The following is a 25,203-nucleotide window of genomic DNA, read 5'->3' as shown; positions in this document are numbered from 1 at the left end:
CACCTGCTGGGAATGGCTCAGGCAAGGGGTGGCAGGCTTATCTCCTTGGTTCACCAGACTTCCTGGAAGCTGGAGTGGGGCCTTTTCCCTGCTCCTTGTTTTATAACTCAGGTACCAGCCACCTGGTGACCTCTGAGTTCCCCTGCTCTTAGGGCTGACCCTTCCTTTTTATTTAAGCTTGTTTATTTATTTAAAAAAATGTTTAATGTTTGTTTATTTTTGAGAGAAAGAAAGAGCACAAGCTAAAGAAGGGCAGAGAGAGAGAGAGAGGGAGACATAGAACTTGAAGCAGGCTCCAGGTTCTGAGCTGTCAGCACAGAGCCTGATGTGGGGCTCAAAGTCATGAACGGTGAGATCATGACCTGAGCTGAAGTCTGACTCTTAATCGATTGAGCCACCCAGGCACCCCAAGTTTATTTATTTCTGAGAGAGAGAGTTGGAGAAAGAGAGAGGCAGAGAAAGAGGGAGAGAGAGAATCCCAAGAAGGCTCTGCGCTGTCAGTGCAGAGCCCAATGCGGGGCCCGAATTTCACGAACCATGAGATCATGACCTGAGCTGAAATCAAGAGTTGGACACTTAACCTACTGAGCCACTCAGGCACCCCTGACCCTTCCTTTTAATAGTTGAGTGATAATGGCTTATATTTAGGAAACACATGCTTAAGTTTTTAGAGCTCAAGTGTCATGATGTCCTGCAATGTATGTGCCAACGGCTCCACAAAAAAATAATAAAAATAAATAGTAAAAATCAAAGTCATACATAGAAAAGAAGAAATGAAATGAAATGAAAAGAAGAAATGGTCAAATGTTAACAATTCTTGATTCTATGTGGTGGGCATACAGGAAGTCAGAGTGACTTTCATTCAACATGTCAGGATGTTTAAACTTTTCCTTTATGAGAGATTGGAATTAAAAAAAAAAAAAACTAATAAAAAGGAAGAAAAGAGTAAGTAGAGTCCCTTGCCCAGTGGCGGGAAAATCAGCACACTCCCTACATTTCCTCAGGGCTCACTTGCTCTAATTTCCTGTGCCTGCCCCTCCATCACCTTATCTTTCTGTTTGATGATGCCCCTTTCTCTTCACCCTGCTAGACCCAAACATGGACTACAGCCCCTTTTTCCTAATTTCCACAACCTCCCCTCGCCCCCCATGCAAGACAGGTGTGTGCCATCACTTTGATCACAGATCCAGGGGCAGTGATCGGGGCCAGGCTTCCATTGCAAAGCATCAAAGGGTATACATGAAAAATTGAATATTAAAAAAAAATTAATGTTTATTTATTTTTGAGAGAGAGACACAGACAGAGCAATAGCAGGAGAGGGGCAGAGAGAGAGAGGGAGACACAGAATCCAAAGTAGGCTTCAGGCTCTGAGCTGTCAGCACAGAGCCCGATGTGGGGCTTGAACCCATGAACCGTGAGATGATGACCTGAGCTGAAGTCGGACGCTTAACCGACTGAGCCACCCAGGTGCCCCATGAAAATTGAATATTTTTCAATCAAAACCAAAAATAATGTTTGCCTTTATGGTTTTCAAATGGGTATACACTGTAACATCTTATTCTTGTAGTAATATTTTCAATAAAGTGAGACAACTGAAGGGTGCTGTTTCTAGAAGTTCTGTAGCTAGTCCTCCCACCAAGAGAACCAGCATCAGTTTTCCTGCTGGTCGTCTCTTGTCTAACCCTGCCTCCTCAAGAACCAGCCTCTTCCCAGCCAGCAGATTCTCTTTCTTCTTCACTCCCTCCCTCTTTCTATCCACACAAACTCTGAATTCAACTCAATTTTCATGCAGAACCACTCACTTCTTTCTATCTTCTCTCCCCTGTTTCCAAACTCTATGTCTGTCTGTGTGGTAGGAGGTGGAGCTGCCTCTATAGAGCCACAGATCTATTAATTCATTTGGTTAAGCAAAAAATCATTTGCCCCCTGAGAGCAATTATGCTAGCAGAGGGCAAAAACATCCACACAGTGTTTATTTTAAACGGCGATTTAAAAAATTCTTGCTACCTTGAACTTTGGCTTCACCAAAGAACCCTATTTAAAATGTGGCAGACACTCAGTAGCAATTTGTATGGGAACTTTGTCTGCAAAGACTGCTGCAGAAAGGCTACTGTCATTGGGTTTTCCTGGGTCACTAGCCTGGGAGAGGACAATTGAGACAATGGAAAGAAGTCTGCCTCCGCCCCATTTTCCCAGCCTGGTGATCTGCCCCACTATCACTGGGATTTCACTCAACTCACATGCCACTGACAACTATGCTAGGTCTCTTTTTCTTTGGGGCCTTACTTTGTTCTTTTTATGCCAGCATCCCAGGCCTGTGTTGGCTCTCACCTATTCCTGGAAAACCTGTTTTCTCTGCATTGTCCCCACATTTATGAGAGCAGGATTCAGTGACCTCTGTCCCTCACATCATTTTACCAGACCCAACTTTCACAGGCAACATGAAAACCTTCAGGACCATCATCCCTGCCCTGTTATTTCTTCCTCTGCTATCCCAACTCCCACAGGATGCTTCTTTTTCAGAGAGGTTTATTTCAATTCTCCAGTTTGAGGGAAGCCAATGCACTCTGCCTTGCTTCTGGAACCTTGTACTATCAGAAAGAACTGTGAAAACATTACTGCTCTAGATTAGCCAAAGACCTCCTCGTTCTGGATGAGACCAACTTGGAGTCTTGCAGTAAAGTGGAAGTTTCAGGACAATAAGAAATAGAAACTTGTTCAAAGTTCTCACTCTCCCATCCCCTATTAAATGAGACACCAAATAATATTTAAACAGCACCTGCACTCTGGATAAAGGAGGGCTTCCTCAGATGCAGACCCTTTAGGCCCCAGACCTGCAGGGAGCCCTAGTCAGTGGGTGAGAGTCCTTGCAACAGCCAAACTCTGAGTAGCTAGCATAGACCCTTTCCAGGACAGGGTAGCCTTCTCCACCATGTTGCTATTTCATTCAGGCCAAGAGTTAAGATCATAATCATATCTTACCAGATTTGGGGCACTATGGGATAATGTTCTAATTTTAGTAGAAACACAAAAGAATGATTTCCAGAAAAATGAGCTTTCAGCCTAGGGTTTGCAAAAGTTGTGTATTCTCCTTCATTGTAATTGTAGTTGCCTTGCAGAGGGATATTTAGAACTTCTTGTACTTTTCTTAAAAATCTGCAATGAATAGACAGAGCCTGTTAATCCTATCTGTTTTCATAACTGGGACACATTACCTGATGGAGTAAGGAGCCCTGTAACAACCACATGCCAGCAAGTGGTACTGTTCCGAGAACATCTCCTTTCCTTGAGAAGCCTGCCCCCATCCTTTTACAGGTGTGCTCCCACACTCTGCCCCAATGAGTGGGCAATGGCAACCTCTTCATCTTAGGCAGTCAGAGTCCTTCCCACGGAATTAAGCTCAAGAGAGACAGCCTTTCCTCTCTGGAGGGAAGATTTGGAAAATGTGAGTCCAGAGCCATTGCCTGCCCCTGTGCCCGTTACATGTCTTGAGCCACCCTATAGGAAGAGAGAAGGAACCCAACAACAGACAAGAAAAGCAGAGGTGAGTGATACCGAGGGGGCCTTAGTTTCCAGAGTCACAAGTCCTAAAAAGAACCCTGGGCACAGCCTTCCCAAGGTTCTTCTTCTAAGTTGTGTTTTTCTTTTCTGATGTTGGTTTTGACTTTCTTAACTACTGAAATAAATAAATAAATAAATAAATAAATAAATAAATACTTCTATGCTTAACTGGTTTTCTAGTGTCTGGAACCCAAAGAATCTGACCTAACAAATGGACCATAACTGATCTATCTTATCTTGAGAGTTGATATCATTACTATATGTCAGGAATTGTGTCAGGCCTTGAGCAAAGGCAGATGAGTAGGACAGCCTCCACCCTGACTGTGCTCACAACCCAGAGTGGGGATGAGGGGGGTGGCAGGTAACATGGCTATATGGCACTCCTTTCTCTGAGTTCCTGGATTTATCACCTGACATGCAAAAGACCCATGCTCAGGATTCTCTAGCACACTCATCCCACAGAAGTAGCAATGGCCCTTTTCCCCTTTATATTCCTGTTGTTTAGTGCGATCATAAAGGCCTTCTATTTGTTATAGGAATAAGTGAAATTATGCGGTCATAATAACAACAATGCCTCCTTATGATTTTCAGAGCCTTTTCAGATAAATTATCTCAAATATCAAGAGTATCCAGTCCATGGAATCCATATAGTACAAAGTTGATGCTTATCAGGCATCACAAATAAAAAACATCCTGTAAGACCTTCAGCTTCCTTCCCTTTCCATATCTACTCTTAATTTTGCTTTCTATGTAGGCTTCCTTACTGAGAAAAAAAATGAGCTAATGGCTGGGAGCTGGAAAGGAAGGGTGATAAAAGTATCTGATTAACTTAGTTTACATTTCCTGGAAATAAGATTAATTGGTTTCTGTTGAAGATGAATCTCAGGGCCTCAGGTACCTAAGAGAATGATCCTCCAACAATGACCTGGGAATCAAAGTTCAAGGTCTGCCAAGCTGTAACCTCAACATCTCATTCACTCATTCATTCACTGAGCTCTATTGGGTGCCATTATGTACCAGGCATTATGGCGTGACTGTCTGCAGTCTCATGAGTTTACAACCCATTACAGTGGTTCTCAAGCTGACTTATACCCTGGAATCATTGGGAGAGCTTTAAAAAATACTGGTACCTAAATCCTACTCCCAGAAATTGTGATTTCATTAGTCTGGGTATGATCTGGATATTTGGAGTTTTAAGATGTCCCCACATGATTCTAAATGTCCAATCAAGGCTGAGAACTACTGGTCTAGGAGAGAAAGGTAAATACACAGGGAATTACTAGAAAGGGTTTAAGGGTTTACAATGGGACCCCATGAGGCTCTCTCCACTCAGGCTTAGAAGACCCTGAGAGGCTTCCCAGAGGAGGTAGCTGAGATGTGAGGGATCAGGAAGACTAACCAGATGATGGTGTTTGGAAGACGGGATAAGAAGAGTATTCTGAGCAAAAAGAACAGTAAATGTCATAAGAAAGTGCACTGAAGACAGGTAATGTTGGAGAGCAGAAATGACAGCAAAGGAGAGACCAGAAGTGATAAAAATTGAACTTGAAGAGGTGAGCAAAGATCAAAACACAAGAACTGAAGTTCTGAGATGTAATTCTGAAGGCAACAGGGCTCATTATGAAGTGTGCTGCGGCAACACAAAAGGCTCAGCTGTTAGAGATCCTCCGCCCCCTGCCCCCGCCCCCCACAGCCCTTCAAGCCCTCACTGGTAGGTATCAGAATGACGCCAATGGCCACACCATTGGAGCAGCAAGTTTAATGTAGATTGGTGACTGTGTTCAGGATTTGTCTTTTTAAAATCTTGTCTATACCTAGTCACTGTGTTTGATACATTTATAGGCTTTCTTTTTCTCCCCAGGAGATCAAAGTCACCTCACCGTCTCATTAACCTTCACTTGGCATCCTTAAAGGAGATAACGAGGTAAGTAATATTAGGGAAAGTTTTAAACACTTAAAGATTGAAAGACTTGCCAAAAATACAATACAATAAGCTAAGAAAACACCAAGCTCTGGAGCTGCTTTTTCCCTCTGATTCCAATTTATCCGCAAGATGACATTATGGAGGAGAACAGGTCAGCTTGGAGCATTGCAGAGCAGGGCAGTGCTGAGCTTCAAGTTAACCTGCACTTAGAAAAAAATCAGAGGGGAATGAAATTGCTTTTTGCTCAGGGAAGTTCTTCCAATTTCAGTTCCAGGGGAAATAGTTAATTCATGAGCCGAGCCGTGAGAGAAATGAACGCATTGGTTCCCAGAGGAAAAGGGATCTGGCCAGCTCTCCAACTGCTAATACAGATTTCAGGCTATTTTACATTTGCCCTCATGGGGGAGAAACTAGATATCACTTATCTAAAACTAAAACATTTTGAATTAGATCTGACCTGGTAGATTTCCGCTAACTCAGCCACCACACGTTGAGGTTGGCCCATTTATTCGTTTAGAATCAGTTAACTGTGTTGCAAACTGCCGGCTCCATCTGGGAGCCCTAGATTTGATTTTCAGCTGCTCTTGCCTGTATGAAGTTCCCTCTCACCTGAGCATCTGGAAAAGGTGGTTTGAATTTACCTTTCAGTTCCACCCTGAGTTCAGACAAAGAAGGCAGAGTATGAGCTAGACCAGTGCTTCCCAAACTATAATGTACCCCCAAGTCACCTGGGGACTTCTGAAAGGGCAGACCCCACATTCTGCCTTTCTGCCAAGTTCCCAGGTGGTGATGCTGCTGCAGGTCCATAAACCATACAATTTCTCTACCTGTTCTGACGCTCTGAGGCAATCTCTCCTCTCAAAACCACCTTCCCTATCACCTGGATCATTAGAGGATCATCTGGGTCTCGAAGGCCTTTTGTCCTTCCAGAGTCTCCTTCTTCAAACACTTCCCCTGGAGGATTAACATTTGCTGCTCCCCCAGCTAACAGTATCAGAGATTAGGTTTCAATTGGTTGAAATCCAAACCAAAATGGAATGAGTCAGGACGGTGGATACTAAAGGAACAAAGGCAGCACGGAACAGAGAAAGGCACACATTAATGACACGATCTTCCCCAGTGAAAGGGAAACTAACAAGGGAAAGCAAAGCCACTCTTCCTGTCCTTAGAGGAGTTTCAAACCAGAGGGCATTAACTAGAACACACTGGAGAGTCACAGCCTTGAGGGAAATCCCACTATGCCCCAGGATTTGTTTTGGGGGCAAATTATGTGAATTCCTGCATTAGCTCCCTAATTTGTAGAATGGGTATGACAATACTGATCATCCACCTGGTATTGTTGTGAGGGTTAAATGAGTTCTTCCATCTTAGATATTGCCAAGCATCCAGTATGGTAGCTCTAACAGTCACTCAAATATAACCAAAATGCAACTAACAAGCATCGGTGAGGTTTGCAACATTCAGATTAATAGAAAGACTCAAGAAGGACTTTGGGAATTCAGCGAGCTCCAGTCTAGGGGTGAAGGGAATACAATTGATCACACAATTTGTATTCTATCTCAACTCTCAGCCTTGAATGATGTCCTCTCCTCAATAACTGTCCCTGTAGAATTTACTTGCAGAGTTTTCCCATAGAGAAATGTCATATTCGTGAAGAAAACCTGCCCCAATAATTATTATGGATCCCTCTTGATATACCTTACTTAATTAGAAGGCAACACTGGAGATTGATTCCTTCACTTGCCAGTTACTAGTTGACCTTGAGCAAATAACAAACTTTCTTACCCTTGGTTTCCTGTTCTATAAAATGGGGGCAAGAGCAACAGTCTCAGATGGCTGTTGTGAAGCTTAACTGGAGGAATCTCTGTGGCCCTTCGGTAACTGCAGATTGTAGCTCCTTCTTCCTTAAACCCCCCCCCCCCATCAAGGTTACGTCACCCCACTGTGACAAATGGAAAGTCTCTTGGGACCAAACAGACCAAGCTGAAGATTGATCCTAGCCTTATTTCTTCATTTTTTTTCCCCTAACCTTGAAATGTTCACTCCTGTCTTCTTAACTCTTACCCAAACTCATGCTGCCAGTTTTCCCCCAGACTGTAGCAGACCAACGGACTATGGAAGAAGCTGAGTTGAACATGATGTCTTAGGGCCTCTCTTTCCTAACAACAGATCCAAACAGGGCAAATTCAAATGTCTGAGGAAGTAAGCATCTCAGCCACGGGGCCTCAGGGTGGGAACTGCTCCCAGGAAATGGCAGAGTGAGGCACCCCACTGGCAGGGGCACAGTGAGGCCTGGCGAGGGGCTCCCCTTCTTCTCCCTAGAACTCAAATGTCCCCAAGCCAAGAATTAGAAGTAAAATTGCCAACATATGGTTTGTTTCCCAACAAATGATGTTCACTTTAGGCCGTGACAATTTTCTAAAATCCCATTTAATATAATTTCATTTTCTATGAGCTAGCAGACAGGGTCAGAAGCTGCAGAGCAGAATGGCTGTGCCGTGTGTGCTAAGTCACGTTGGGAGGGTGACAGGCTCCATGTGTCTGTGTGAGGTACGGAACTGTTAAAAATTCCGAATAAGAAGAAAATCAGGTCAACACATAGGTATTTTGAAGGTTAAAAAAAGATCCTAATTTGGGAAACTACAAAGTTGTTAATCTGATTTTTTTTTTAATGGGAAATGCAGTGTTGAGATATATGCGAATAGAGCACCACCTTTATCAATTTTCTCATCCTCTCTGGGCGTCAGTTTCCTCCAAAAAATGAGGCTTGTTTGGCGTCAGAGATCGCAGAGGGATTTCATTTCCTGTGCTAAGTCTAACCCATGGCCGTGGCTACTCTGAGGACTGGCCTGAGAAGTCCGAGGCTCTAGCTGGACTGACATTACAAGAGATGCTTCATATCTGTCATGAGTCTGGGGTAGCGTTGGTTATAGTTGGTGCTAAACACTTGCAACCCATGTAAATCAGATGGCCTCTGAAGTCCCTTGCATTCTTAGTTGTTGGGTCTAATTTACCCACCACAGGCTGAAGGGCACAAGCAGAGGAGGACCTGTAGAAGATTAGACTGAGATGCCCAACAGACAGGAGTCCCCTAGAGATCACTCAGGAGCATAGCTTTGGCTAAAAGGCATCTTGAAGTTTGACTTGCCTTGTCACTGAACACCACTCACAAATTCAAGCCTAAGCAATACTTGTGACACAGAAACCAAAAAGCATTGTGTTTAGACAACAAAGATATAGGTCCTCATAGTTCCCTGACTCTTGGCACCTATAATGAGTTGCATGGTGGTCCCCGAAAAGATTTTTCCATTTCCTAATGCCCTGAACCTGTGGATGTTACCTTATTTCAAAAAAGGGTCTTTGCAGAAGTTAAGTTAAAGATCCTGAGATGCAGTCATCCTGAATTTCTCAGGTGAATCCAAATCCAATAATAAGTGTCCTTATAAGAGACTGGAGAGAAGGCACATAAAGAGGAAGAGAGGCTGTGACCACAGAGCAGAGATTGCAGTGATACAGTCAAGGAGGCCAAGGAGTGGCAACAGCCACCACCAGCTGGAAGAGGTGAGGAAGGGTTCTTCCCTGGCCTCCAGAACATGAGAGAGTAAATTTCTGTTGTAAGCCACCAAGTTTGAGGTCATTGTTACAGCAGCCACAGGAAATGAACACAGCAGCCTACAGGAGTAATGGTGGCCCTAGAATAGCTCAGGCTGGCCAGAGGAAGAGTCAGAACAGTGGCTTTGTGGAGAGGACATCGGTCCAGATCCTCATCAGTCCTTCATGCCTCCTGTGCCTCCTTTACATGGGATCACTTCTGCAGCCCCCAAGTAAGGAGGTTCTGCCTGGATTCTTTGGAGGCTTTCCACTCATCTGCACCACCTTGGCCCTCAAATGGCCTCATCCAGGCCACCCCTCATGCCAGACTTGACCTTGGCCAAGTTGTATACTCTAACGCAGCTACTAGCTTAATCATTAATCATACTTGCCTTTGTATAGAATGCTCCTGGCCATGTTGGAAAACACACCGTCAAGCTAAACTCCCTCCCCTGTATTACCCAAGTGACAGCTTGCAACTGCATGCAAAACTACTGCCGAAACTCTGGCAGCATTTGGCATCTGAGGAATGGAGCAGAAAAGGAACTCGGAAGCAAGCGAGCTCTCTCTAACAGTGTTTGATACGGAAACTTTCCTCTCCAATTTCCAGTAAATAATGCTCAAAGGGGTCATTTCTGAAATTTCCTCTTTAGGGCCTCAGAATTGCAATCTATGGGAACAGCAGTTCACAGCAAGAACAAGTGGACCAAACCATGAATTTCTTTTGATGCTATTGCCCTTGCCCTACCTTTTTCTCATGCTGTGTGTTGCTTGAACATCCTGAGGAAATCTGGATCTCACCATACAGGAAACCCCTCCCCCAGATTGGGAACTTGACCAGTCTAACTTCCACTTCTCATTTCATTTCCAGCCCTGTGTTTGTAGTGAGACTTCACTAGGACAGATAGAGTACACTGTCCTGGGAGCCCTGCCTCCCCACTGTGGTCACAACTTGCAGCAAGGAACTAATCTGGTTGACATCTCTCACTTTATGAGAGTTGTGGTAAGGATTCTATTTACTATATGTTACAATGCAATATCATACATTACTATGGTCTACTACATACCATCTGTGTGACGCAGAGCATTTATTGAAAATCTGGCAGACAGGGGCTTCTCCTCTATAGGGAAGGAGTAATGACAGCTTCCTTGCATGATTACACTGAGAATCAACATATCTGGTACAGGGGTTGGCACTTGTAAAGTCCTCAGGAAATATCAGCCACCATGACTCCCATTGTTGCTATTGTGATCATTGTTATTACCGCCCTCCCCCAAAGATACATAATCCCTTACTCTCCTCACCACCATTTCTGCCTGCTGCCTTATGTGCTCATATAATGACTGAGCGAGGGATGAAGACAGGAGAAGAAATGTAAGCAAAAACTTGGTGCCTGCTGGATCAAAAGAGGTCTGAGCCATTCACAGACTAAGAGATGCATTTGTATCTCAACCTCTTTGATTATCTCTGTTTCATATTCTGTCCACAGAGTCCCTGTTGGACACTTCCACTTCAGAAATCACAGCAGCCCAACTGGCACTAGGCTTTGTCTCCAAAACCACCAACCTCCATATGAAATAGACATCACCCCAAGAAACCATCTTGCTTTATGAACGATGAGACATGTGACTCCAGAATTGCCTGTTGAGGAGAGCCTTGATCCCTCCCTTCTAACTGATGTCACTGCTGGAGTCCTTTGGCCAAGCACAGAGGGAAGGGCTTCTGCTTCTGTCCCCACCAGCCTGTCTGTGCACTGAAAGCCCTAGCCTCATCCTTCTTGGTGTGCTGGCTCTGTGCAGCACTTTATTTATTATTATTATTATTTTTTTTAATGTTTATTTATTTATTTTGAAAGAATGTGAGCGGGAGGAGGGACAGAGAGAGAAAAGAGAGAGAATCCCAAGTAGGCTGTGCATTGTCAGCACAGAGTTCAAAGCATGTGGGGCTTGATTTCACCATCCATGAGATCATGACCAGAGCCGAAATCAAGAGCTGGATGCTCAACCAACTGAGCGACACTGATGCCCTTCTGAGCAGCATTTTAAAATGTGGTAGCTCTCATTGTAACCCCTCCACTGCCTCAGCTCTGACTCCTCTTTTCAACCCATCCACCTCTGCCCTCACCTCTCCATTCATCCATGTTCTTCTATAACTATACATACCTGGCTCTTGACAAAAATGCAGGTTATCTATATTGCCCCTGACCTTCTTAGGCAAACTTCAACCTTCCTTATTGTTCCCACCAGATTACCCCAGCTCTATTCTAAGTGGGAGCCAGACCCTAGTAAGTATGACTGTCCACCCAGGGGTTGACCCCAATTTCTCCTGCAATCTCATCACCCCAGTCAAAACTTGACTTTCCACCATAAAGTCAACAAGTCTCTTAGAAGTGCCTCTGATGAACTGGTCACACTGCCATGTAAATGACAGATGAGAAAGCAAAGGCACTCCCCTTGAGACTGGTAACCTGACAGGGGCAGGCATTTCCTCCCCAAAGAGGCATTCCTCGGGGTCCTCAGTTGGCCAAAACATTGAGAATGGGTACACCTCCTCAAAAATGAGTTATTTCTACAAAGGTCAATCAGTATATTAGTTTGCTAGGGCTGACATAGCAGAGTATCACAAACTGAGTGGCTTAAACAACAGAAATGTATTGTCTCACTGTACTGGAGGCTAGAGGTCTGAGATCAAGGTGTCGGCATGCTTGCTGCTGGAATGGACAATCCATTCCATGCCTCTTCCAACTTCTGGTGGCATCAGGCATCCCCTGGCTTGTAGATGGTCCTCTCCCTGTGTTACCACATCATCTTCCTTCTGTACATACCTGTGTGCATCTAAATTTCCCCATTTTATATAAATTTCCCCATTTTATAAGGACAGTAGTCATACTGGGGTAGGGACCACCCTAATGACCTCATTTTATTTTGATCATATGCAAAGACCTTATTTCCAAATAAGATCACATTCACAGGTTCTGGGGGTTAGGACTCCAACATCTTTTGTGGGAACACAATTCAACCCATAACACTATGGTATAACATATCCTTATTTATGTCAAGCATACAGTCCTGAAGACCTCATGTACTTCAAAGTTTTCATAATTAATTTTTCTGAAGGAAAAACAATAATAGTTAAGGGCACAGGAGAGGGACTATTATCTCAAATTGTATCTATCCACAAACATGTGACATGTTTGTCCTTGAATATTTCTTTCTTCTTCTCTCAGTGTTTTCACTAATATTTCCCTTTGAGAGTTCACTAAATTTACTGCTTGGCCTATCTCAGTGGTTGTCTGGCTTGTGTAATGGCATTTTATGTAACTTGCACTGCAAAGTCACCAATTTGCAGACCCGATTTTCAGCACTCACGCTAGCCATATGACTCAATAACGTCTTGGATGATACTGTTATGTGATTCGAAAAGTTTTAAATGCTTAAGTTGCAGTGACTATTAAAATAACAGCACAAAAGTAACCAAAATCTTTTGCAGAAATTCTGGTGCATGTAAACAGGAGGGTGATACACAGTCCACCGACAAAGGAAGCAGGGTATTTCCATCAACAGCTGAAGCAACACTGTCAAATGTGAACACGGCATATAGTTCATTTGGCCCCTGCTTTGAAATTGTGTGATTTTTTTTTTGTAAATTTGAGGAATGTATTTTTTTTTCATTTTAGGAAACTAATCGAGACTTTGTTAATATTCTCATGTCACCTTATCTCAAATTCACATAGTTCACATTTGCATTAAGTGCCGTTGGACTGTGTAATAAGCACCTTTACTTCAGTAAAAAAAGAATCACAGAGCAAAACTACGCAAAGGAAGAAAGGCAGGTGGAAGCTACATGTCTAGTTAGAGGCCAGTCTTGTGTAGATTAGGAATAAATGGGTTTTAGCCATGTCTCTGGTCCTTGGTCTTTAAATTATTTATTCCCTGGTCCTCTCTGCCTAGCTCTGAAGTCCTCTAACAAAAGAAATACAACCTTTATTATATGATTTTTTTTTTGTCCTCTCCTGCCTCCAGCGACCAAAATGGGCCTGGGTATAAATGCTAAACTCTTAAAGCAGAATGACATGAAGGCATGATGAGGCAGTCAACTACTCAGCAGTGCTGTGCTATGGGAGGCCACAGATCGGGAGTCCTGGGACTTGGCTTTTGGTCTTGGCTCTGCCACCAACAAGTTATACTTCCTGGAATGACTTGTTTAATTTCTCTTGGCTTTCCCTATAGTGAATGGTTTTGTACATTTTTGTTAAAGGGATGGAAAGCCAAAGGCAATACACAAGATGCACAACTGTTTCCTTATAGAGAGAAGCATGGGTCATGTGAAGGGGATCTCACATCATGAGCCCTTGCTTCTCCCTACTAAATCCATGGTTCTCCCAAGTCCTCGGGGAGACCAGAGGTATCCTGTGCCATGGAAAGTACCTTGGACTGTTCTCACCGGTTTTGCCCATTGTCTCATTACGAATGGACTCACATGCCCCACTCTATCCCTGCTTTCATCTGAACCTTCACCCAGCCCTGGTGGGGAAGAAAGGCTTTCTTTTCAGGACACTGTGCTGATCCTGACTTTGATTGCCTGGCAGGTCCTGGACAGGCCCACCCTACAGCTCCCAGATAGAAAGGTCCTAGGTAGACACAGTGTCCATATTTTCTGAACCAAAACACATGATCTGTTTCACAAGAGACTTATGAATTTTCAAAATAAAATAATCTGAAAAATATGGAAATCAAATATTTAATTTAGCCTCTAATTAATTTCCTTCATCAAAAAGGAACAAAATTACATTAGATTTATCTACCAATGAATCCCAGAATGAGTTTCCCCGTTGTTGTTGAGGAACTGCAAGCCTCTCCCCACACCCAGCTGGTCTCTATTGCTAATTCCATAGCCAAGCCTCATATCTTCTTTCCAAAATTCTTTCCTCTCTACATACAGGAAGAAATTAATGTTCAGCCTCCTGGAAAAATAAAAGGAAGAACATATCTTTTCCCAGGTCTTAGGATCTTCAGTGTAAAAACACATTCTATTTGTAGGCTTATTCTTTTCACCCCGTCTTCAACAGTGGTGTTTCCAGAGAGATTTGGAATTGTGCTCTGGATTCATCCTCAACATCTGGATGGGCTTGTTTATGTCTGATTGTTTCTCATCTTATGGGGGTGGGAGTGGAGAGAGAAAGGCATTCAATAGTCAGCTCTTGCCTGCCCCACCAGCCCTAGCAGCAACTGGTGTCAGTAAATGAAAATGACCTGGGGTTCTAACATCTGTGAACCAGGTTTCCTGTAGAGCTGATGTACAAGTTGGAGGCAGGAGGGAGGTTGAATTCAGGAAGACAGTGCCTTGCCTTTGCAAGGTGCAGTGGGGGCGAATGACTTATGGAGGAAATAAAAAGGCCTCACAGGCATGAGTATCATTCAACTTATTTTCTTCTGGAAAGATTATTCAGAGGCAGGCTGATGAAGAAGTCAGAATGCACAGTTATTTTAGAGCCATTCCACAATTTCTTCTGTACTCAACCAAAAGGTCATTAAAGTTGCCAACAGCTGATGTTGTATGCCAACTTACTTGCAGGAGAAACCGATTCTCACAAAGCCCTCTTGTCTCAGATCGGTTTACTGGCCTGACAGCTTTCAGAAAAGAGGAGGAAGCAGATGTTCTTCTCCCTCTGACTTCAGTGGGCTTCCCACTGATCTCTCCAGCAGCAGAGACCTGATTTAAGCCCAGTGGGTACCTCTGAACCAAAGTGCTGCCTCCCCTCTGGCATCAGGTCCCCGGCCCCAAGCCTCTCTGGTCCAATCAGTGCTTTGGAGGAACAAGGTCTCTTCTAAGTTGTGTTTGTATTTTTTTAAATGAAGAAATGGTATTTTCTGGTTTTGGAAATAACAGAGAGATGCAGCACTAACTCTGAAGGTGAAAGTGGCAGGCTGAAGTGCAACTGTAGACTTTGTGACCTGCCAACTTGAGTGACAGGCTATTTACACTCATTAGGGGACTCCAAGAATTGAAGGCCTCTGTGGATTTCTTGACTTTTTCGAATACTTAAAAAAAGTGTTTTTTTTAAAGGGCATCATTTAGGAATCATCCAATTATCTTATGATTTATAATCTGTATGCTTAAGTTTCTGTGGAGCTTATCAATACAGTAGAGGCATTAGTGATTAATAATTAGTAGTGAGAAACCATAAAGGTTCAGAACGTGTAGTCATTTAGAGAGGCAGCACAGCCCAGTGGTTAAGGCACAGGCTCTGAAGCCAGCCTACATTTGAACCATGGCTCCATGACCTTGGACAACTGACTTAACCTCTCTGAGCCTATTTTTCCACCTATAAAAACAGCATGAAAAAAGTACTTTCACATGAGATTGTTTTAAGGACTAGATTCTTGAGTCAAGACCCAGGCATCAGTATTTTTTTTAACATCCAGATGATTCTCATGTGCAGCTAAGCTCTCCAGCCAGAGGTACCCCTTGCCTGTGACCTTTGGCTACTTCTCAGAGGATGCCAAAGTAGAGGAGGCCCAGATTTGATGGGACACCTGGCAGGCTGAGAGGAGGGTGAACGAAATCTCACACAAGCTTCTTTTCCACAGGCACTGTGTGCAGGAAGGGCTCCTCTCCACCCTGGATGTCTACCTCATGTGCCACATAAAAATTAAAAAAAAAAAAAAAGCCTTCCAGCAGCACCACTGGCCCAAAGCACAGCCATGACTTTCCCACACTCTAGGTGGGTAGCTCTGCTCAAAGTGTACAAACTGACGAGTGTCATTTCTGTGCTCCAGGGCTGAGGTCTAGGGGGTCTCCAAATTGGTCACTTCCTGCAGTTTGTGGCAGAATGTTCCTTCTATGACACCCATGAAGCTGAAAGGTGACTGCTCTAACCATGCCTCCTCAGCAAATAAGGGCTTCCTCATTCATTCATAATCATTAATCTAAGCGATTTGAACTGAATTTGAAACCCAGTTGCATTACCAAGGCATTTTCTTTTTTTTTTTATTTTTTTTCAACGTTTTTTATTTATTTTTGGGACAGAGAGAGACAAAGCATGAACGGGGTAGGGGCAGAGAGAGAGGGAGACACAGAATCGGAAACAGGCTCCAGGCTCCGAGCCATCAGCCCAGAGCCTGACGCGGGGCTCGAACTCACGGACCGCGAGATCGTGACCTGGCTGAAGCCGGACGCTTAACCGACTGCGCCACCCAGGCGCCCCCACCAAGGCATTTTCAACCTAACATTTGTCAATGAAAGACAAGAAAGAGCTGTTTGATTCTTTAAATATCATTTTTGAATTGTTGTTACATGGTTTTAAAATTTTTATTCCCAGCCTTGAGAATAATGGTTTTTGTCAAGAATTTTAAAAGATCATCATTTAAAATCTTGCTCAGGGGTCGCCTGCGTGGCTCAGTCAGTTAAGCATCTGACTTTGCCTCAGATTGTGGTCTCGTAGTTTGCTGCTGTCTGTGCAGATCCCACTTCAGACCTCCTGGCTCCCTCTCTCTCTGCCTCTCCCCTGCTCATGCTCTCTCTCTCAAAAATAAATAAACATTTAAAATAAATAAGTAAATAAATAATAAATAAATGATACCTTGACTAGAAATTGTATTTTGCCATTTCATGCATAAAACCTGACTTTTTAAAGATTCTATGTGGAAGTTTTATACAAATTCATTTTCTTAACATAATTATGTAATATAAAAAAATTATTTTTTCACCAATAGTCATGGAGATACCCCCTAACTCCCCTTGAGCTTCTCCCAATGTGCTGAACAAATACCATTGTTTTCTTTTTTTTCTTATTTATTTTTGAGAGACAGAGAGACAGAACATGAGTGGGGGAGGGGCAGAGAGTGAGAGGGAGACACACAATCTGAAGCAGGCTCCAGGCCCTGAGCTGTCAGCACAGAGCCCGATGCAGGGCTCGAACCAATGAGCCTTGAGATCATGACCTGAGCTGAAGTCGGACGCTTAACCGATTGAACCACCCAGGCGCCCCTAAATATCGTTGTTTTCTATGTGTGCTGTGATGGGTCGGAAAGCATGGCCTTAAAGAAGTTTTGCGTGAAACATATGCAAGAATATTTATAGTGAGACAAACAGGAAACCACCCAAAAGTCCATCAACAATAGAATGGACAAATGATGGTGTGCTCATTCAATGGAATAGGTTGCAGCAAGGGAAATCAATGAATTTCAGCAGCATGTCAACATGAATGAATCTCAAAACCTTGAGATTAAGCAAGGAAATAAAACAAGCCACAGAAGAAAACGTACCAAGTTCAAAAATAGGCAAAACCAAACAAAAAATCTGTGATTTTTAAAGGGAAAATAGAACCATTTATTCATTTGAGTCTGCTCAGAGCTCAGAGACTTGAAGTTTGATGGTTTTGTTCTACCTGGATCCTCTTTCCCCGGAATGATTTGGTTTGTCCTTCCCTGTAATTAGGTCTCTGTTCAAACAGCACCTTAGCTGTGTGAGGTCTTCCTAGACCAGCTGATATAAAATCCTGCCAGAGAACGTGCAACATACACACATGCAGACAAACCCACACATGCACACACCACACAACAAATACACACCAAGCGCCTGTCTCCTACCCACCTTATTTGACTTTTCTTCATAGAATTCAACATGTGGCATACAGATGTGTTTCCTTTCTGTCTCACCCAGCCCCCCAAACGGCAGGAACTCGTTTTGTTCACTGCTGCCTCTCCAGCACCTATAACTATGGATGGCACCTACTAGGAGTTCCGTTAAAATCTACTGGATCCAAATGAACATGTATTTAGCACCTACTTTATCACAGCCTACCAAAATTGAGCGCAGGTACGAAATTTAGAGTCACCAACGGGCGTGTGGAAAAATGAAACCTTGTTTTGCCATAATTGAATCTTATTTTGTCTCAGAATCCAGTTTTCACTGGTTGAGAAAATCTAAAACTTTATATTCCAAAGTAAACCTTGCCCTTCTGGATTTTCCTGCAGGCTCTCCTTTAGAGCAAACAGTCAATACAATATTTTACCCCACTCCCCACCTGGCCCTTGTTTCTCCCCCTCTCCTTGGAGGTGAGTTCGTTCCTGAGAGGTGGGGGCTTACAGTGCAAAGTGAGGGGCCCCCCACCTCCTTCATACAGGCTGTTGCATGCTGACATCTGTGACAGTCTTACTTGTCCTGTGGGACCTTTGTTCGCAGACATCTGTCTCCACTGTACCCACTGATGAAATATTTGAATTCCCCCTCCGCTCTCTGCTCTCAGGAGCCACCCACATTACTGATTATTTTTGTTCTCATTGCACGGCAGTTCCGCCACCTATGAGCCCCTTTGAGGGGCGTAGGCAACTTTCAGATAACTTCCTGTACCACCCTAGAATTGCAAGAGATCAGGAAAAGGGATGCAAAGGTTTTCTCTCACATCATTTCATGTCTATTGCACCTCTCCCACGTTGATCTATGACGTTGCTGCCTCTTCAGACTTCACCCAGAAGGATGCTCTGAGGTGCCCCCAAACTCACAGGGAGTCTCCCTGGCATCCACCTCGAGCATCCTTCTCCTCTAGCGAATCAAGCTTGATCTCAAATCCCCCCACGCAGCAAAAACAAGTTCTTCCATCATCCTGAATCTCTCCCTATTCTCCAAAAACTCAAAGAACTTTTTCTCTCTCAAAAATCTTGGCTCTGGCTCTATTACCAGAGGTTTTCAAAGTAGTTGACTCTATTCAGAAACTCGACTGATTCTGAACCCATCAGCTCCCAGAGCAATGAATGACTCAATGGGTGGAAAGCTGGGGGCAGCAAGCAAAGTGAAGAAAAGAGGAACATCTGTTGTTTTCTTGGAGTTTTATCTCACCACAGCAGAACCCATGGCACCAAAAGAGCTTAGGAAATGGCTTTACAAGTTTAGGTAGTGCTTTATTTATCTAATCCTTTGGGAAATCTGCAAGAGTACTTTTTTTTTTTCTGTCTAACAGATGTTCACTACCTGCAACTCCCATTTTTCTTTGTTTTTAACAATTCTTGATGGAAATATTTGTACCGCATATTTCACATCTTACGAACGTATTCAGTGTATAATCTAGAAGATATGGCCCAATTTTCAAAAGAAAGTTGTCTTATCAAGAATATCAATTATTACCTCATGCTATTTGATAGCTCTGAAAACTATCATGGGTTAGGGAAATGAGCAGGATGGCTTGACTTCTACTATATCCTGGCTCATCTGTTATTCTTTCTTCCACCTCCTTTCTTATCAGCTTTTCTCAAGGCTGCTACTATTTCTGAAGGCCAGGAGGAGTGCCTGGGCACCCTTTCTGTCTATAACAGATTGTTCTTGCTTCTCCAGGTGTGGTCCTTGGGCCGTGGCATCAGCATCACCTAGGAGTCTTCAGAAATGCAGAATCTTGGACCCGTCCCTAGATCAACTGAAGTAGAGTCTACATTTTATCACGATCCCAAGGTGATTCATGGACACATTAAAGTTGAAGAAGCACCGCTCCAGATTCAGTGCTTCCCGAGCCAGACTGAGTTCTGGCCTCACTCCCAAGAAATGTCAGTTCAGTCCCAGCTCAGACCTGAGCTGCCTCCTACCTACCCACCCCATGTAATTGTGATTTAGATGACTCGTGGCCCAGTACTGGGCTGACTTTCGTAGGTACAGAACAATTCCCAGTATAGGATGAGCTAGGACAATTTTCCTTCACCTAGAGTCTTAACTGACATTGGGGCAGTAAGTCAAGGAGGCAGCTAACAGGAAAAAGAATGTGGTAGAGAAAAGCATCCTCAGATACTTTTTTGTACATAAATCCCATCAGCTTTATTGCGATGATAAATCATTGCGGTTGTGGTTACAAACATACGTACACTTTTTCCTGCAAATCCCCCAGGTTGTACTTCTGTGACTTATTTTTATCTACAAAACATCCCTTGGTATCTATCATGACTTGATTTCACCTGAATTGCAATTTTCCCTGGACTGGAGGGAGGAGGGGCAGATAGGGTGAGATCAGCTTGTCTCTTCTGACCCCTATCTGGATCTTATAACTGTAGGTCAGGAGAATATGTTCTGGAGCTAGACTGTCTGGGTTCACGTCCTGACTCTACCCTTGTCACTGAATGGTGCAATGCCAGTTATTTCAACTCTCTGCCTCAGTTTCCTCACTTATAGTATGGAGAGGATCATAACTGCCCCTACCTCTCAGGTAAGTGTAAGATTTATATGAACTAATCACATGTAAAGTGCTTAGAACCATAGCTGATACATAGCAAGTGCTCAACAAATCATTGTTGTTATTATTACTATTATTATTATTCCTAAACCCAAATAGAAAGCCTTAAAGCCACTTTTATTTCCTCCTTAAGCCATTGACCTTGAAGTCAATTTATTTCTCATCTCTGGGTCTCAGTTTCCTCATCAGTAAAAGAAGGTAAGAACAGTGCTTACCTCACAGTGGAGTAAGAATAACATGAGATTTTTAGAGAAGCACCTAGCAGAATGTCTGACACACATAGGCTCTGAGCAAATCTTAGCTGCTTTCTCTCCTTTGCCATGAAAACAAATAGTCAACACAACTAAATGTTATGTTATCTTACATGCAATTCACATTCAAGAGGCTAGTCGCAAGAAACATCTATTCACCCTTCAGGACCCACCTTAAATACTGTCTTCAGTGTAGCTCCCCCACACTCGCACAGGTACCCCATCGCTCTGTATTCCAACTGCCCCCATAGCATTTAGTCTACTGGGTTGTGACACATCTGCTTGAATGTACATCCCCCAAATTAGACTGTGCACTGGTTGGGGACAAATCTCATATTTTATTCATATCTATATCCCCAGGAGACCAGACAGGGCCTTACGCAGAGTAGGCAGTATTAGTGGCATGGGTAGGTGGATGAGTTGGTCAACGGGTAGGAAGATGGGCAGAAATAAGGAAGCCTGGGGAAGTTCCTTAGCCCTCCTGACATCATGGAAAGATGTAGAGATGTGTTTAGCTCCTCTTGTTCCCAGTTGTGTTGGAAGACTGGAGCTAAACTCTGCAGGTAGAGTGCAGTATTCTATTAAGTTATGGGTAAGGAGCTGTTTCCATCTAGGTGGAAATTCAGACAGAAAATAGAAACGAGTTCATAGCATTTAGGAGCTTCAATTCCGTAGCTGAAGAGTACTGGGGTTGTTCAGAGTTTATGCAAACCCTTTAGGATGGCGTCCTATGTCCTCTCTGATCTGGTCTCACCATCTCCTCCCAGGCTCCGTTCTCTATCTCTTCTTCGCTACCTCCTGAGAACATTTTCACTCCAAGAACATTTTCCAGGTGCCCATCTCAGCCAATTGCTCCCTCTGCACACTCTCAGAACACTACTGAATTTTATGTCTTTGCATTGTTACTTACCCATTTTACAGATAAGGAAGCTGAGGATTAGAGAGATGATGTAATTTGCCCAAGTTCACACAGGTAGTAAATAGAAGCATCAGGATTTGAATGTGGCTGCGTGGCTTTAGAGCAAATGCTCTTGAACACCGTGCATAGAGCAGGGGTGTTAGCTTTTTTAGCAGGTATGTCAATAGCACTCTGAAAAAGGGGTGCTGATGTGCTGACTAGTACAAACCGTTAAAAAAAAAGAGAATGCCTAATTACCACAAATCATAACTCTTGGTTACTCTGGTGATTAATCTCTTTATCCATATTATTCTCATGGGAGTAGGGCATATGTATATGTATATATTATATATTATGTATATATGTATATGTATATATATGTGTGAATGTGTGTATATATAATATGTACATATTATATATATAATATGGTATCAATTTATACAACATATAAATTGTTGATTTCAAATTTATAATCTGTTTCTATGGGCCAGAGTAAAGGCTGAAGTTCAAAGTGGGGTCTAATTAACAGTAACAATTATTCTTTTATTAGTACTTTTTTCTACTTGCTATTGTAGGACTTAAAACCAATGCCAAGCCTCCCCAGAATCTGTTTATTTCAGAGAAGTCTTTTTTTTTTAATTTTAAGATTTTAGTTTTAAGTACTCCTTACACCTAATGTGGGTATCAAAGTCACAACCCAGAGATCAAGAGTCGTATGCTCCACCGACTGAGCCAGCCAGGGAGCCCCTCAGGGAGTCCTTTGAGATGTCATAGACATGAAGGCCATGCTGGCTACTAACACATGGACCTTCTCTTCACCTGTGTTCTGGACACAGGTTGAGGCTTGCTAATGCTGCTTCTGCTCTCACTAGTATGACAGCACCATATTTCCCCCAATTTACCAAAACCATATTATAATCTAGGTATATGGCAAGAGAATGCCTGTCTCCTTTATTATTCCCCTTAGGACTCTAAACTCCAAAGTGATTTTAGATTATGTTTGTGTCCCCCAAATTTTAGCAAGACCAGGTCTTTTAGTTTTGACTAGACACCCAACCACTGGGCTAGTGAAGAGTTCCTAGTATGGACCTTCTATTCCTGTTCTTTAGAGCTCTACCTTCTCCAGTACTCACTTTCCTCCCTGTGCTTCCAGACTCAGAACCAGACTCAAGGTCTGCATTTGACTTTGAAGCCTCTTTGGACTTTACTATTCCCTGTAAATTTCTGAGGGTAATAACACCACCTTGGTTTTTTTTTTTTTTTTTTTTTTTTTTTTTTTTTTTTTTTTTTTACAGTTCCTTTCCAAATAAACAGTACATCTTTGAACTTCTTATTAATCTTTGTCACCAACCTTGGGGATGGGCAAGGCTGGTGTTAGTTACTGCCCCAATCTGTAGGTGAGGCAATGTAGACAGGTATTAAGGAAATACAGAAAATAACATACGATCCCCAAAGAAAGGCCAGGATCTGGCCTTGTTTAGCATAGGTGGAGAAACCTGAGTCACCATGAAATCATAGTTTTCAACTTCAATGATGAAAAAGTTTCTTACCTAGTAGCTTGATGGGGACCAGATGTCCCTTTCCTAAGTTTAGGACAAAATGAAAAGGAACACTTTTCTTGCAGCTTAGAGTTGATGTGTGGAAGAAGGTTATGATGAAGACAATGCAATGGCATTAGGAAGGGAACTTGTGGACAGTAGGTAAAATGAGCATAGATTTTCATTTCTTTGGGATTGCTTAAGGAGTCTCTTAGAGGGAAATAAATTATGTAACCACAGGACCTTATCTTGTGATATGGGTTCTTTATGTCATCCCATTCCCAACATGACCAGAAGAAACCTGGAATAATATTTTCCAAAGAAGTTTCTGCTCTTGAAAGAAAAGTAGCTTATCTGGTCACTTAACTTTAGGAAATTTTGGGTTAAGAAAAGTTAAACAGGTTGTTTTTTGTTTTTTGTTTTTGCAGTATCTTTTTTTTTTCCTCTTGGGGATATGAATCTCTGACAATAAAATAATATTCTCTATTTTCTTAAGTATTTGTCCACATAACTCATTCCTCCCAGGGTATTTTTTAGGTCCCAATTTCACAAATTGCACTTTGATCCAATGTGTAGGTATTTCTATAGAAATAGAATCTCTTAAAGAGGTTCTAAGACACACCTCTCTCCTAAACAGCCTTTCCTTCTGGCCCTGCCAAGGACCAATGGGACATCCTTTCACAGGCAAAGCCTTTTGAAGAGGTGTAGGATTTGCCCTTGGGTTCATTACAGCAGAATACCCAGGAATCCAATTAATCCTCAGGTCCAAGTTCCAATTCCCAGTCCCTGGCCTTCATGGTTTCCAAGTTCTGTGTTCATTTTCCTGATCAGGCCATGTTATAGACTGAATTGTGTCCCCCCCAAATTCGTGTATTGAAGCCCTAGCCCCTACTGTGACTGTATTTGGAGATAGGGCCTTTATGAAGGTAAATGAGGTTAAATTAAGTCATAAGGCTGGGACCCTAATACAAAAGGACAGGTGTTCTTACAAAAAGAGGAGGAGACAGAGACAGAGACCAGAGAGCTCTCTGTCTCTCTGCACATGAACAGAGGACAGGCCATGTGATGACACAGTAGCAAGGTGGCCATTTGTAAACTGGGCAGTGAGTCTTTACCACAAACCAACCTTAGCAGTCCCTTGACCTTGGACGTCTAGCCTTGAGAACTACAAGAAAATAGATTTCTGTTGTTTAAGCTACCCAGTCTGTGGCATTTTGTTATGGCAGCCCTAGCGGCTAGTACAGGCCATTGAGATCCAAACAGGTCTCTTCCACAATTAAGAGAAATCTCAGCGCAGTAAATTTCCCCATAGCCTTCTTCAAAGAAATATATGTCTGGGATTCCTTCTGCCCCATTGATTATTCCCTAGTCACTGGCTTCTATAATGCAGAGAAATACTCTTCTGCCTTTGAGCATCCTATAGAATAAGGATCAGCAACAGGCCAGGCATCACCTAATCTCAACCATACAAAGACTCCCACAGGACCAAGGAACACAGGCAGAGAATTTCATTCTCTCGGCATCTCTGCTCCTATGCAAACAGGATTTGCTGGAGAAATGATTCACCCCGCCTAAGAAAATTACCTTAAAGTAGTTGCTAATGACTACCCAACAAAGACTGCTCGGTGTGGAGCACTGCAGCCACCTGACACAGCACAAATTCTGACATTTTGGCAGCGTTCCTTTGTCTTACATAAATCATCTCATCTTCGCAAGGAACTGGGGCTGCCAAAAGCTCCAGTGAACAAACACAGCCTGGCAGATGTCACGATGGGACCAAGAATACAGGGTCCGGCAGGCTGACACACCTCCTTAAGTCCCAGGAGGCATGGGGAGGGCAACAGACACAAGCTGACCTGCATGTTAATGTCTCCCAAGTACAGAGAATAGAACATGGGAGACAGAGGAGGAGAAGTTGGTTTGGAAGTGTTTTAAAGTGAAACCAAACACGTCTCACCACTTTAACCACTGAGGAGATTTTCAGATTATTCAAAGGCAAAGGCATCCTATAAACAAAATACAAGCACATAAAACATGTTTTTAACTGGAAAGAGCAATCCAGGGCTATTTTAGATGCTTCATATAACAGAAATACTTATGTTTTTAAAATTTATTTATTTGTTATTTGATAGAGTGTGCAGGAGAGGGGCACAGAGAGAGGGGGAGAGAGAATCCCAAGCAGGCTCCACACTGTCAGCACATGGAGTCCCATGCGTGGCTTGAT

The 25,203-nt window shown here is 43.0% G+C and overlaps 1 long non-coding RNA gene across 5 annotated transcripts in view; it reads left to right on the top strand.

Moving 5' to 3' along the window:
* LOC125930868 (uncharacterized) overlaps positions 1-25,203 on the top strand; it is an 81,224-nt gene that overhangs the window by 9,520 nt on the left and 46,501 nt on the right. For 4 of the 5 annotated variants that reach the window (XR_007460279.1, XR_007460276.1, XR_007460278.1 and 1 more), the window contains 3 exons: positions 5,423-5,485; positions 19,410-19,523; positions 20,114-20,265. This is a non-coding gene — a long non-coding RNA (uncharacterized LOC125930868). Of the gene's footprint in view, positions 1-5,422; positions 5,486-17,741; positions 17,898-19,409; positions 19,524-20,113; positions 20,266-25,203 lie in introns of all 5 variants that reach the window. The other variant, XR_007460277.1, reaches the window with a different exon arrangement.

Source organism: Panthera uncia, chromosome A2 (assembly GCF_023721935.1).
Source record: "Panthera uncia isolate 11264 chromosome A2, Puncia_PCG_1.0, whole genome shotgun sequence".
In the NCBI taxonomy this organism is placed as follows: Eukaryota; Metazoa; Chordata; class Mammalia; order Carnivora; family Felidae; genus Panthera; species Panthera uncia.
This window is presented reverse-complemented; position numbering and strand designations above follow the sequence as displayed.